The sequence below is a fragment of the Neltuma alba genome, unplaced genomic scaffold, assembly GCF_004799145.2.
Source record: "Neltuma alba isolate B1F8T4 unplaced genomic scaffold, ASM479914v2 tig00010359_pilon, whole genome shotgun sequence".
NCBI classification, from domain to species: Eukaryota; Viridiplantae; Streptophyta; class Magnoliopsida; order Fabales; family Fabaceae; genus Neltuma; species Neltuma alba.
This window is the reverse complement of record NW_021635267.1, coordinates 370,195-381,484: the sequence shown is the minus strand read 5'-3', so window position 1 is coordinate 381,484 and position 11,290 is coordinate 370,195. Positions and strand designations below refer to the sequence as shown.

The following is an 11,290-nucleotide window of genomic DNA, read 5'->3' as shown; positions in this document are numbered from 1 at the left end:
CCATTTGCTTTGTCAAGGTGTCTTGCACTAGCCTACTCAAAGCTTCCTTAATTCTTTTAGCTCTTGCTCTTGTGATTAGTCCAATTGGGATTTGTAATGGATCATTGGAAGTTGAGGAGTTAGCTTGCTGTATCGCATCATTCCCTCTATCCTGAAAAGGATTCGACCTCGAATCATCACCTGTATCAAAAGGAGATAAATTAGCCACATTGAAAGTAGCACTAACATTATACTCACCAGGTAAATCAATTTTGTAAGCATTGTCATTGATTCTTTCAAGCACTTGAAATGGACCATCTCCTCTTGGAGCTAATTTGGACTTTCTTTGAGCTGGAAATCTTTCTTCCCTCATATGTACCCACACCCAATCACCAGGTTCAAAGAGAACATGCCTTCTTCCTTTGTTAGCCTTGGATGCATATTGCTCATTTTTCTTTTCAATTTGTTGTTTCACTTTTTGATGAAGTTGTTTCACTGTTTCAGCTTTTTTTGTCCCATTAAGACTTGCCCTCTCATTAATAGGCAATGGTAATAAATCCAAGGGAGTTAGTGGATTAAAACCATACACTATTTCAAAAGGAGAATAATCAGTAGATGAATGCACACTCCTATTGTAAGCAAATTCAATGAATGACAAGCAATTTTCCCAATTCTTCAAGTTCTTTTGAATCATAGTTCTAAGCAATTGAGTTAAAGTTCTATTAACTACTTCAGTTTGTCCATCAGTTTGTGGATGACAAGCAGTAGAAAACAATAATTTAGTACCTAGCTTACCCCATAAAACCCTCCAAAAATGACTCAAGAATTTTGTATCCCTATCGGAAATAATACTTTTAGGAACACCATGAAGTCTTACAATTTCCTTAGAGAACAAATCAGTAATGTATGTGGCATCATCAGTTTTATGGCAAGCAATGAAATGTGCCATTTTAGAAAATCTGTTAAAAACCACAAATATGGAATCCATACCCTTTCTTGACCTAGGTAAACCCAAAATAAAATCCATTGATATATCTACCCAAGGTTCACTAGGCATAGGTAATGGGGTGTATAAACCATGTGGCAAGACTCTAGATTTAGCCTTTTTACAAGTTATGCATTTAGCATAGATTCTTTCCACATCATGTTTCATTTTAGGCCAAAAGAAATGTTCATGAAAACATCCAAAGTCTTTTTCACACCAAAGTGACCCATTAATCCTCCCCCATGTGCTTCTCTCACAAGTAGTTCCCGCAAGGAACATTGAGGCGCACACAATCTGTTTTCTCTAAACAAGTACCCATCAATCCTATAAAACTTTTCAAATGCTTTCTTTTCACAAGCAAGGAACACTTCAGCAAAATCAGCATCAGTGGCATACAATTCCTTGATATATTCAAAACCAAGCAACCTAGTATTTGGAGTAGTAAGAAGAGTATACCTTCTTGACAAGGCATCAGCCACCACATTTTCTTTGCCTTTCTTATATCTGATGACATATGGAAATGTCTCAATAAATTCCAGCCACCTTGCATGTCTCTTGTTCAGCTTACCTTGACCCTTAATGTGTTTCAAAGATTGATGATTAGTATGAATTACAAATTGTTTAGGCCAAAGGTAGTGTTGCCAATTCTCTAATGCTCTCTTAAGTGCATAGAGCTCCTTGTTATATGTTGGATACTTCAAGGCTGCTCCATTCAACTTTTCACTAAAATAAGCAATTGGCTTTCCTTCCTGCATCAAAACAGCTCCTATTCCAACTCCAGATGCATCACATTCAATCTCAAAAGTTTTGTTAAAGTCAGGCAATACTAACACAGGTGCAGAACACAATTTATCCTTAAGTCTAATGAATGCAACATCTTGTTCTTTATCCCATTTAAAACCAACAGATTTTTTAATAACTTCAGTGAGTGGTGCAGCAAGTGTGCTAAAATCTTTCACAAAGCGCCTATAAAAACTAGCCAAACCATGAAAGCTTCTCACCTTAGTTATACTTTTAGGTGTTGGCCATTCTTTTATAGCTCTTATCTTTTCTTCATCAACTTCTATTCCTTTAGCACTCACCACAAAGCCAAGAGAAACAATTTTATCCATACAAAAATCGCACTTTTTCAGATTTGCAAACAATTTTTCCTTTCTCAAAACATGAAGCACAGATTGCAAATGATTCAAATGCTCATCAAGATTCCTGCTATAAATCAGAATGTCATCAAAATAAACCACAACAAATTTCCCAATGAAAGCACGTAAAACATGATTCATTAATCTCATGAAAGTGCTAGGTGCATTAGTTAACCCAAATGGCATAACTAACCATTTATACAAACCATGTTTTGTTTTGAAAGTAGTTTTCCATTCATCCCCTTCCCTCATTCTAATTTGATGGTATCCAGATTTCAAATCAATCTTAGAAAAGACAATAGAACCATGCAATTCATCAAGCATATCATCTAATCTAGGAATGGGATGGCTGTCACACCTTACTTATATAGTACCTTAGCATTCATTTAAATCCATTCCAGACCACTTTGGATGGTCTTAAACTTAAAAATTTCAATTTGGACGTTAATTTTCGGAAAATTACTGTTCACTGTCTAGTTTTCAGATTACAGGTCCAACTTTGGAAAATCATAACTAATTCTAGAAAAATCGTATGGAGGTGTTTCAAAATTCTACGAAAAGCTCTTTCAATGCTCTTTAAGGGAAAAATACTCAATTGGACTTATTATTTCCCAATTCGTACAGTTTATTGGGTTAATATTACTATTTGTTTGGTAAAATCTGGACTCTCCAGATTCTGCACCTTAACTTTGATAACTCATATCTCTTTGTATACACATCCAAATGAGGTGATTTACCACTCATTTTGAAGCTTGGGATGTGCACTATAAGTCTACCAAATCTCGTGATTTAAATCATTCATTTGATAGGTCAAACTGAAGCTCAAAACTAACTGCTTTAGGACCTACGTTTTATCCTTTAATATCTCCTCACTTTAATTCTTTTTATTTCTTTGACATACATAGCATGAGCTTAATCTTTCTCATTCATACTCATATACTTTCATTCATGCCATAAACATCCTAAGCATATACATTGAAGTAATGGCATTCATAACATAATTTACAGCATAGGAGAATTATACATTGAATATTCATATCAATCATTTGCATTAATAATTCTCCACTTCTTCTCCTTGCTTCTCATGCCATTAGTGCCCATCATTGATTGACCTAAATGGTTGGTTAGGGAGGGGGTGAGATTCGGGGGAATCTCAGTAGCAAACAATACCACATAATCATGCTAGATGGATGCTAATGCACTACACGCAACTTGTTTATTCTCTTGTTAATTAGTGACATACTAGCATGCTCAAAGCTAACTTCTTGATGCATGGCTATGGAGACATAATCTACTCATCATGAATAGCAATTACAGTAGCTAAAACATGTCACAACAACATGCAAATAACATGTACACGGCAACACACAAGCATACCAGATCAAGCAATGACAATAGGTAAGTTCACTACCTTGCACCTCAAGCTTTCCTTTCACTTTTCCTTTGACTCCCTTGACTTTCCAACCATGGTAGCTTTCGCTCAACATCATCAAACATCCTCTTAGATGTTCCAAGATCCTAAACATAATCACATTGGTCACACAACCCATTAGGACCAAGAGATTACATAAAGTTCAAGACTAGCTTTCTTGAATCTCAACCCTTTCTCCTAGTCTTAGGGTTTTCTTTCTAACTTTTCTAACATAAATCTCATCATTCCCCATCCTTATGATCCATTTCTTGTCAATTAGAACCATTTTAGATGGCTTTAGATTCAAGAATATCAAATCTGAAAATTTTGGTTCGCGGGTACTGTTCACGCAGAAACTCCAGAATTTTTGCTCAACTTTGAAAATTCATAATTAAATCTAGAAAACTCCAAATTAAGTGCTTCCAAGTCTCAATGAAAGATAATTAAGTTAAATTTAAAGGAAAAATTCAGGAACCAATTCTACTCAGAACAGTATGAGAATTGTACGGAAATCGACAATCTCCCAAAAGTTCAACACTGTTTCCAGATTTCAAACCTTAACTTTGAAAAATCACCATAAATCGTACACATATCCAAATGGAGTGTTCTACCCATGGATTTAAAGCTCATAGAGTGTACTTTAAGCATGCCAAATTTCAGAACCAGATATGAACAGTAACTAATTCGAAAAAGCTATCAAATCAGCACGTAATTCTTCCAATTTTCACATAGATCCACTTGGATCTACCATACTTTGAGGTGTTCTAGCAAGATCTAACAACCAAACTCCCTTCCCCACTCATCAACCATTTTGACCAGCCATCAAGAGGGAGAGAAGACATTTTTTCAACCATAAAAGAGAAAGAAACCAAGGCAAGAACACATCTAGAGCCAAGAACTCACCTTGAACCTTGATTGTATGACCAAAGTTGATGCCTTTCTCTTGGTTTTCCCTCAAAACTCTCTCTTTTTCCCTCTCTTCATGCCTTGCACGAAATTCCCATCTGATTTAGGGGAGAGATGAGCTCATTAATGTGTACAAAATATCCCACCAACCATCATTAATGTTATGCCAAGTGTCATTAGCCTACTTAATCATAATCCTCTCTCTTAATTAACTTAAATCATAATGTAATTAAATTTCAAAGTCAAGATTCTCTCCATTGGTAGCTTGACACTTGGAAAGCTTTAATTACCATCCATTAAAGGCTTGACAAGTGGTGACTTGTGGCCCAAGTAAAGTGCAAGACTCTGATTAATACTTTATCGGTGCACTTTTACTCCGAGTTTAACTTCTTTTCTCTAATTACAGTGCTATGGCCTCTGTAATTATTTTCTGTCAGATCCATAAATTCTCTTTAATTTTATAGAGTATCTATGAATTTTCTTAGCCCATAACACTTCCTTTAAGCCTTGCATAAAATTCATTTACTAAAATACCCTTTTATCGGCAAAACCGGCTCTTTAATTTCTTAAAGCCACACTACTGGCCTTTTGGTTGTAGGACTAATTTTATAAATTAGTACAACCTTTCAACCCTTTAACCTCATTTTTGTATACACTTTTGAGGTCTCTTGCTATTTCAAATAATTACCTCAAACGGTATACTTTTTACTGGTCACAACCTCATAAATTCCATTTAAGCTGGCTCAGGGGTATTTTCATCTTTTCTCTTCATAGAAGAGTCTTAGAATATTATTTCCCATTTTTGGGGATTTTCTTAGAATTTTCTGTACCCTCTTCCATTTTTACCCCTCTTGGTCATAACTTTCGGAATTTACAGTTTAGTCCCTGCTTGGACTTAACTTCATATAATCCTCTCTTTGAGGCTTCTAACTCAACCTTTGGCCTACATCTAGTCTCTTTTCTCTTTTTGGGCCTTCAAGACTTTACTGGAGCCTCTAACTTTATTACACTTTAGCCCCTTAAAACTTTTACTTTGCAGTTTAGTCCCTGAAACTACTTTGACTTTCTTTCTCATCTTTGGGACTTCTGCTCACAGGGATCTGGTAACCTATTTAATTTAGGCTATTTCTGGAACTTCTAGGCCTAAAAGTCTGGATGTTACAATGGCGATACTTTACAGTGATGTTATTCACAGCTTTACAATCAATGCACATCCTCCAAGTTCCATCTTTCTTTGGGACCAAAAGTACCGGAACAGCACAAAGACTTAAGCTTTCTCTAACATATCCCTTTGCCATGAGCTCTTCCACTTGCTTTTGAAGTTCCTTTGTTTCTTCTGGATTGCTTCTATAGGCTGGCCTATTAGGAATTGTTGCTCCTGGAATGAAATCAATTTGATGCTCAATTCCTCTAATGGGTGGCAATCCAGGTGGAATCTCTTCTGGGAACACATCATCATATTCCTGCAATAAAGAACTAACAACACTTGGAAAGGAAGAGTTAATGTCATTAGTATCTAAAAAGGATTCCTTGTAAACAAGGAGAAGCAAATGTTGTTCAGCCAAAAAGGCATTCCTCACTTCACTTTCTTTTGCATAAAAACTCAATTTCTTCTTCTCTTTTCTCTCTTCATTTTTTTTTCTGAAATTCTTTTTTTGAACTCTTAGCTTTCCTCTCCTTTTCACTCCCATTTCTTTTTGATGTCTCTCTCTCACACTTTTCATATCACTCTCTTTTTTATCTCTCTCTTTTTTCATCTTAAGTTGATCCTCATACACTTGCTTTGGGGTCAATGGTACAAGAGTAATGGGTCTGTTGTTCATTACAAAAGAATATCTATTTGTAAGCCCATCTTTCTTTACCTTTCTATCAAATTCCCAAGGTCTTCCCAAAAGTATATGTCCAGTATGCATAGGAACAACATCACATAATACTTCATCACAATACTTCTCAATTGAAAAAGAAACAAGAACTTGCTTATCAACTTTAATTTCCCCACATTCATTCAACCATTGCAGCTTGTATGGTCTAGGGTGTCTAATAGTGGGCAAATTCAATTTCTCTACCATTGTAGTGCTTGCAACATTTGTAACACTCCCACCATCAATTATCAAACTACATACCTTGTTATTAATAAGGCAGCGAGTATGGAAAATATTTTCCCTTTGCTCATTCAACTCATCTTCCTTCACTTGATGTAACATCCTGATTTTTGGGCCTAGAAGTATCAGAAATAGCCTGAATGAGATAGGCTACCAGATCCCTTTTTAGTAGAGGTCTTAAAGATGAGAAAGAAAGTTAAAGCAGTTTTAGGGACTAAACTGCAAAGTGAATGTTTTAAGGGGCTAAAGGGTAATCAAAGTTAGAGGCTCTAGTAAAGTCTCAAAGGCCCAGAAAGAGAAAAGAGGCTAGATACAGACCAAAGGTTAAGTTAGTAGCCTCAAAGAGATGGTTTTATGAGGTTGAGCCTAAGCAGGGGTAAAACCGTAAATTCAGAAAGTTACACCCATCAGGGGTAAAAATGAAAAGTACTTAGAAAATTCTAAGAAAATCCTAAAAAATGGAAAATAATATTCTAAGGCTCTTTTGTGAAGAGAGATGACGAAAAGACCCTTCAGGTAACTTAAAAGGAATTTATAAGTTTATGGCTCAATTTAAGATGTAGAGGTAGATTTAATTGTTTGAGTCCTAAGAAAACCTCAGAAAATTATGATAAAATGGGGATGTATGATCTAAGAGACTATAGAAAATTATAAAATTAGTCTCATCCCCAGAAGACCAGCAAAATGGCTTTAAGAATACTTAAAAGCTAGTTGTGCTGAAAAGGGGCATTTTAAAGAATGATTTTTAAGTGGGGCTACTGGTTGAGTTATGACCTGAGAAAATTCACAGATTTTCTCTAGAATATGAGGAATTTTATGATATTTTTGGATGAATTTTTAGAGCTCTGGATTGAATAAAATGCTCCAGTCAAATATTAAATAATTTTGTCCCCTAAATAGGAGACAAAACCAAAGAAAATATCTAAGAGCCATTATGACGATGTTGAGTTAGCATGCTGAGTCATCAAGCGTAATCATGACACCGACGAGTCATCATGCTGAGTCATCAAGCGTAATCATGACACCTACGAGTCATCATGCTGAGTCACCAGAAGATATTTATGGACAGCATAAAAATCAAAACGTAGTATGGGAATATTTAGACAGTCTTTTGTCTACCCGTTATAGTGAAATCTCTACTACATGACTCAGTAAGGTTAAGTAGCCTGTCAGTAAAGCTAATTATTTTTCCCTCTACTCCTCTAAGGTGGCACCATATATGTACTTATTAAGATGAGAAAATAGTGTCAGAACATGTCCTGGTGGTATAGGGTAAGTTAGGACCCGAAAAGTATCTGATACGGTGCAAGATTGGCTTGATAAGTGGAGAAATAATTAAGAAAATATTTTTGTACGAATTTTCATTTATTTTCTCCCTATTTTAATGCCATAAATGGTTAAAGGACATGAAAGTGACAAGTGTATGATTAGATGGGAAAAAAAAAATATTACGTGTACGGCTAGATGTAAGACACGTGTACGGTCGGATGCAAGATACGTGTGCGGTCGGATTAAAGACATGTGGCTTGATGATGTAAGCATGATGTCATCATGATGAGGTAAGCATGATGTCATAGGACACTTGTCACCGTAAGATCAAAAGAGAAAATGACGGTCCAGATTGAGCCACGTATTTTTAAGATCAACGGTCCAGATTCAGTCTGCTTTTCTATAAATACCCCTCCCCTCCCTACCATTTCGTCCAAGCATAAGGAATCCATGGGGAAGCTCTTGCAAAATGGTTTCTAGAGAGAGAAAGAAGAGGGAGAAAGAAAGGCCAAGTGGTTCCAAGCCAGATCAAGCTCTAAAACAAGGTATGTGATGGTTATAGCACCTGATTTTATGCCTATTTCGGATTAGTTACTGTATGTATTTGATTCTGAAATTTTTCATGCTTAGTACACTCTGTGAGCTTTAAATACATAGGTAGAACACTTCATTTGGATATGTGTACGATTTATGGTGATTTTTCAAAGTTAGGGTTTGAAATCTGGAAACAGTGTTGAACTTTTGAAAGAGTTTCGAGTTCCGTACAGTTCCGGTACTGTTCAGTGTAGAATTGGTTCATGAAACTATTTTTCCTTTATATTGAACTTAAGGAGCTTTCAGTGAGACTTTGAAGCACTCAATTTGGATTTTTCTAGAATTAATTATGAATTTTCAAAGTGGAGTAAAAATTCTGAAAATTCTGCGTGAACAGTACCCGCGAAGCAAAATTTCCAGATTTGGTATTCTTGAATCTAAGGCCATCTAAAGTGGTCCTAATTGACAAGAAATGGATCTTAAGGATGGGAAATGATAAGATTTGTGTTAGAAAAGTTGGAAAGAAAACCCTAAGACTAAGAGAAAGGGTTGAGGTTCAAGAAAGCTAGTCTTGAACTTTATGTAATCTAGTGGTCCTAATGGATTGTATGATCAATGTGACTATATTTAGGACCTTTGGAACATCCAAGAGGATGTTTGGTGATGTTGACCGAATGTCCACATGGTTGGAAAGACAAGGGAATCAAAGGAAAAGCAAGGGGAAAGCCATGTTACAAGGTAGTGAACTTACCTATACTGTGTGCTTGATATGTATACTTGCATGATGTGATTGTGTTGCCATGATGTGACTAAGCTATGATGAAATGTTTGCAAAGTTATGTTTGCAAGTTTATGTTATGTTTTGCCTTGGCAATATGTTATGGAAGCATAAAATGCTTTAGCTTACTTTCCATGGCATTCATGTGTTAATGTTATAACATGTCATGTATGTGCATTATGTCTTGTATGCTTATGGGTAGTGTTTGCTACTGAGATTCTCCTGAATCTCACCCCTCCCTAACCAACCATTTAGGTCAATCAATGATGGGCAATAATGGCATGAGAAGCAAGGAGAAGTAAGCGGAGAATTATTCTTGTTAATGGATGAGACTGTTGATAAATGTATAATTCTACTATTTGTGCACTATGTTATGGATGCTAATGATGCCATGTATTTAATTATAATATTTATGGCATGAATGAAAGTGTATGAGCATGAACAAGAAAGAGTAAGGCCATGTTATGTATGCCAAAGAAATAAAAAGAATTAAAGAGATGTTAAGGGATAAAACGTAAATCCTGGAGCAGTGAGTTTGTAGCTCCAGTTTGACCTATCAAATGAGTGAGTTAGGTCATAAGATTTGGCAAGCAAAGAGATCTGATGTTTCTCTTTAAAATGAGGGGTAGTTTTCTGAATTCCGATAACTGAGCAGAAAGTTATGCCTTTCCAAAGTTAGGCAAAAATACAGTAAAAATCCGAAAATAACCAAATGAACAGTAACTTTTCAAAGGAAATTGAGCTCGAATTTCAAGGCAATCAGTTCAGAAACTATTTTTCCTCAAAATTTTGTCTAAATAGCTTTCTGTAGAACTTGGAATCACTCAATTTCAATTTTTCTACAATTAGTTATGAATTTTCGAAGTTTGTCACATTTTAAGGTGACAATGAATAGTAACCCGTAAATGAAAATTTTCAAACTTGATTTTTCATCAATTGTAGCCTTCAAAAGTGATTCCAAATGCTTCCGCAAGGAAAGTTAATTGATTTAAACATGAGGTGTTACACTTGACAATTCAAGGCTCTTCGAACCACAAGGCATTCTCCTTCCACAGCATACTCAATCCCATTATCACTAGCATCTTCAAGTAGGGGCATGGAGTCATCACTCTCACTTTCAATCACAACTTCATTATTTTTCAGAATCATGACTCTCTTGTTGGGGCATTGAGAAGCAATATGACCTGTACCCAAACACTTGAAACATTTTATATCCCTATTTCTAGAAGTTTGGGAATCAGATTTACCTTTACTCTTTGAAGCTTCTTTTTTGCCTTTAGTGGTCTCCTTTTGGATAGCTTTTTCTCCTTTCTTCCAATTCTGTTTGAAAGAAGAATTTGATCCAGAATGAAATTTTGAGGCACCTTTATGCTTAAGTTGCTTTTCCACCATAATAGCCATATGCACCATGTCTTCTAGCTCCACATAATGATGCAATTCCACTATGTTGGCTATATCTTTGTTCAACCCACTTAGAAATCGAGCCATTGTTGCTTCTCTATCTTCTTGCACATCAGCTCTTATCATGGCCAATTCTATCTCCTTATTGTACTCCTCCACACTCTTACGACCCTGTGTAAGGGTCTGCAACTTTTGATAAAGCTCACTAAAATAATGGTTGGAAACAAATCTCTTCCTCATTAGAGCTTTCATTTCTCTCCAAGTTGCTACAGGCCTCTCTCTATTATTCCTCCTATTAATACCCAATTTATCCCACCAAACAATGGCATAATCAGTGAATTCTATTGCTGCCAACTTCACCTTTTTAGCTTCAGAATAATTATGACACTCAAAGATCATTTCTATTTTCTTTTCCCACTCTAAATAGGCTTCAGGATCATTTCTACCTTGGAATGATGGTATCTTCATTTTGATGCTCCCAAGGTTCCCATCTACTCTATCTCTCTCCCTTGGGTTATTTCTCTCATGTCTTCTCCCTTACCTATCCCCTCTATGCCAATTCCTTATCAGTTCAACTTCAGATTCATAATTGAATTCATCCTCACTACCACAAACTTCGTTATTTTCAGATTCAAAGTCATCCATAGAAACCTCCCTTTGCCTTCCATGCCTTCTAGGTTTAGGTCAGGCTCTTTGCAGATTTACAATCCTTTTATCTTGTCTCTCCATTCTATCGCTTATCTCTCCATAAACCACATTCATCCATTAAAAATGTTGTTGTATTGC

At 35.9% G+C, this 11,290-nt stretch overlaps 1 pseudogene; it reads right to left on the bottom strand.

Annotated features, from left to right (window-relative positions):
• Positions 1–247: 247 nt before the first annotated feature.
• On the bottom strand, positions 248–10,981 carry LOC114755961 (uncharacterized; annotated as a pseudogene).
• Between the last annotated feature and the right edge of the window lie 309 nt (positions 10,982–11,290).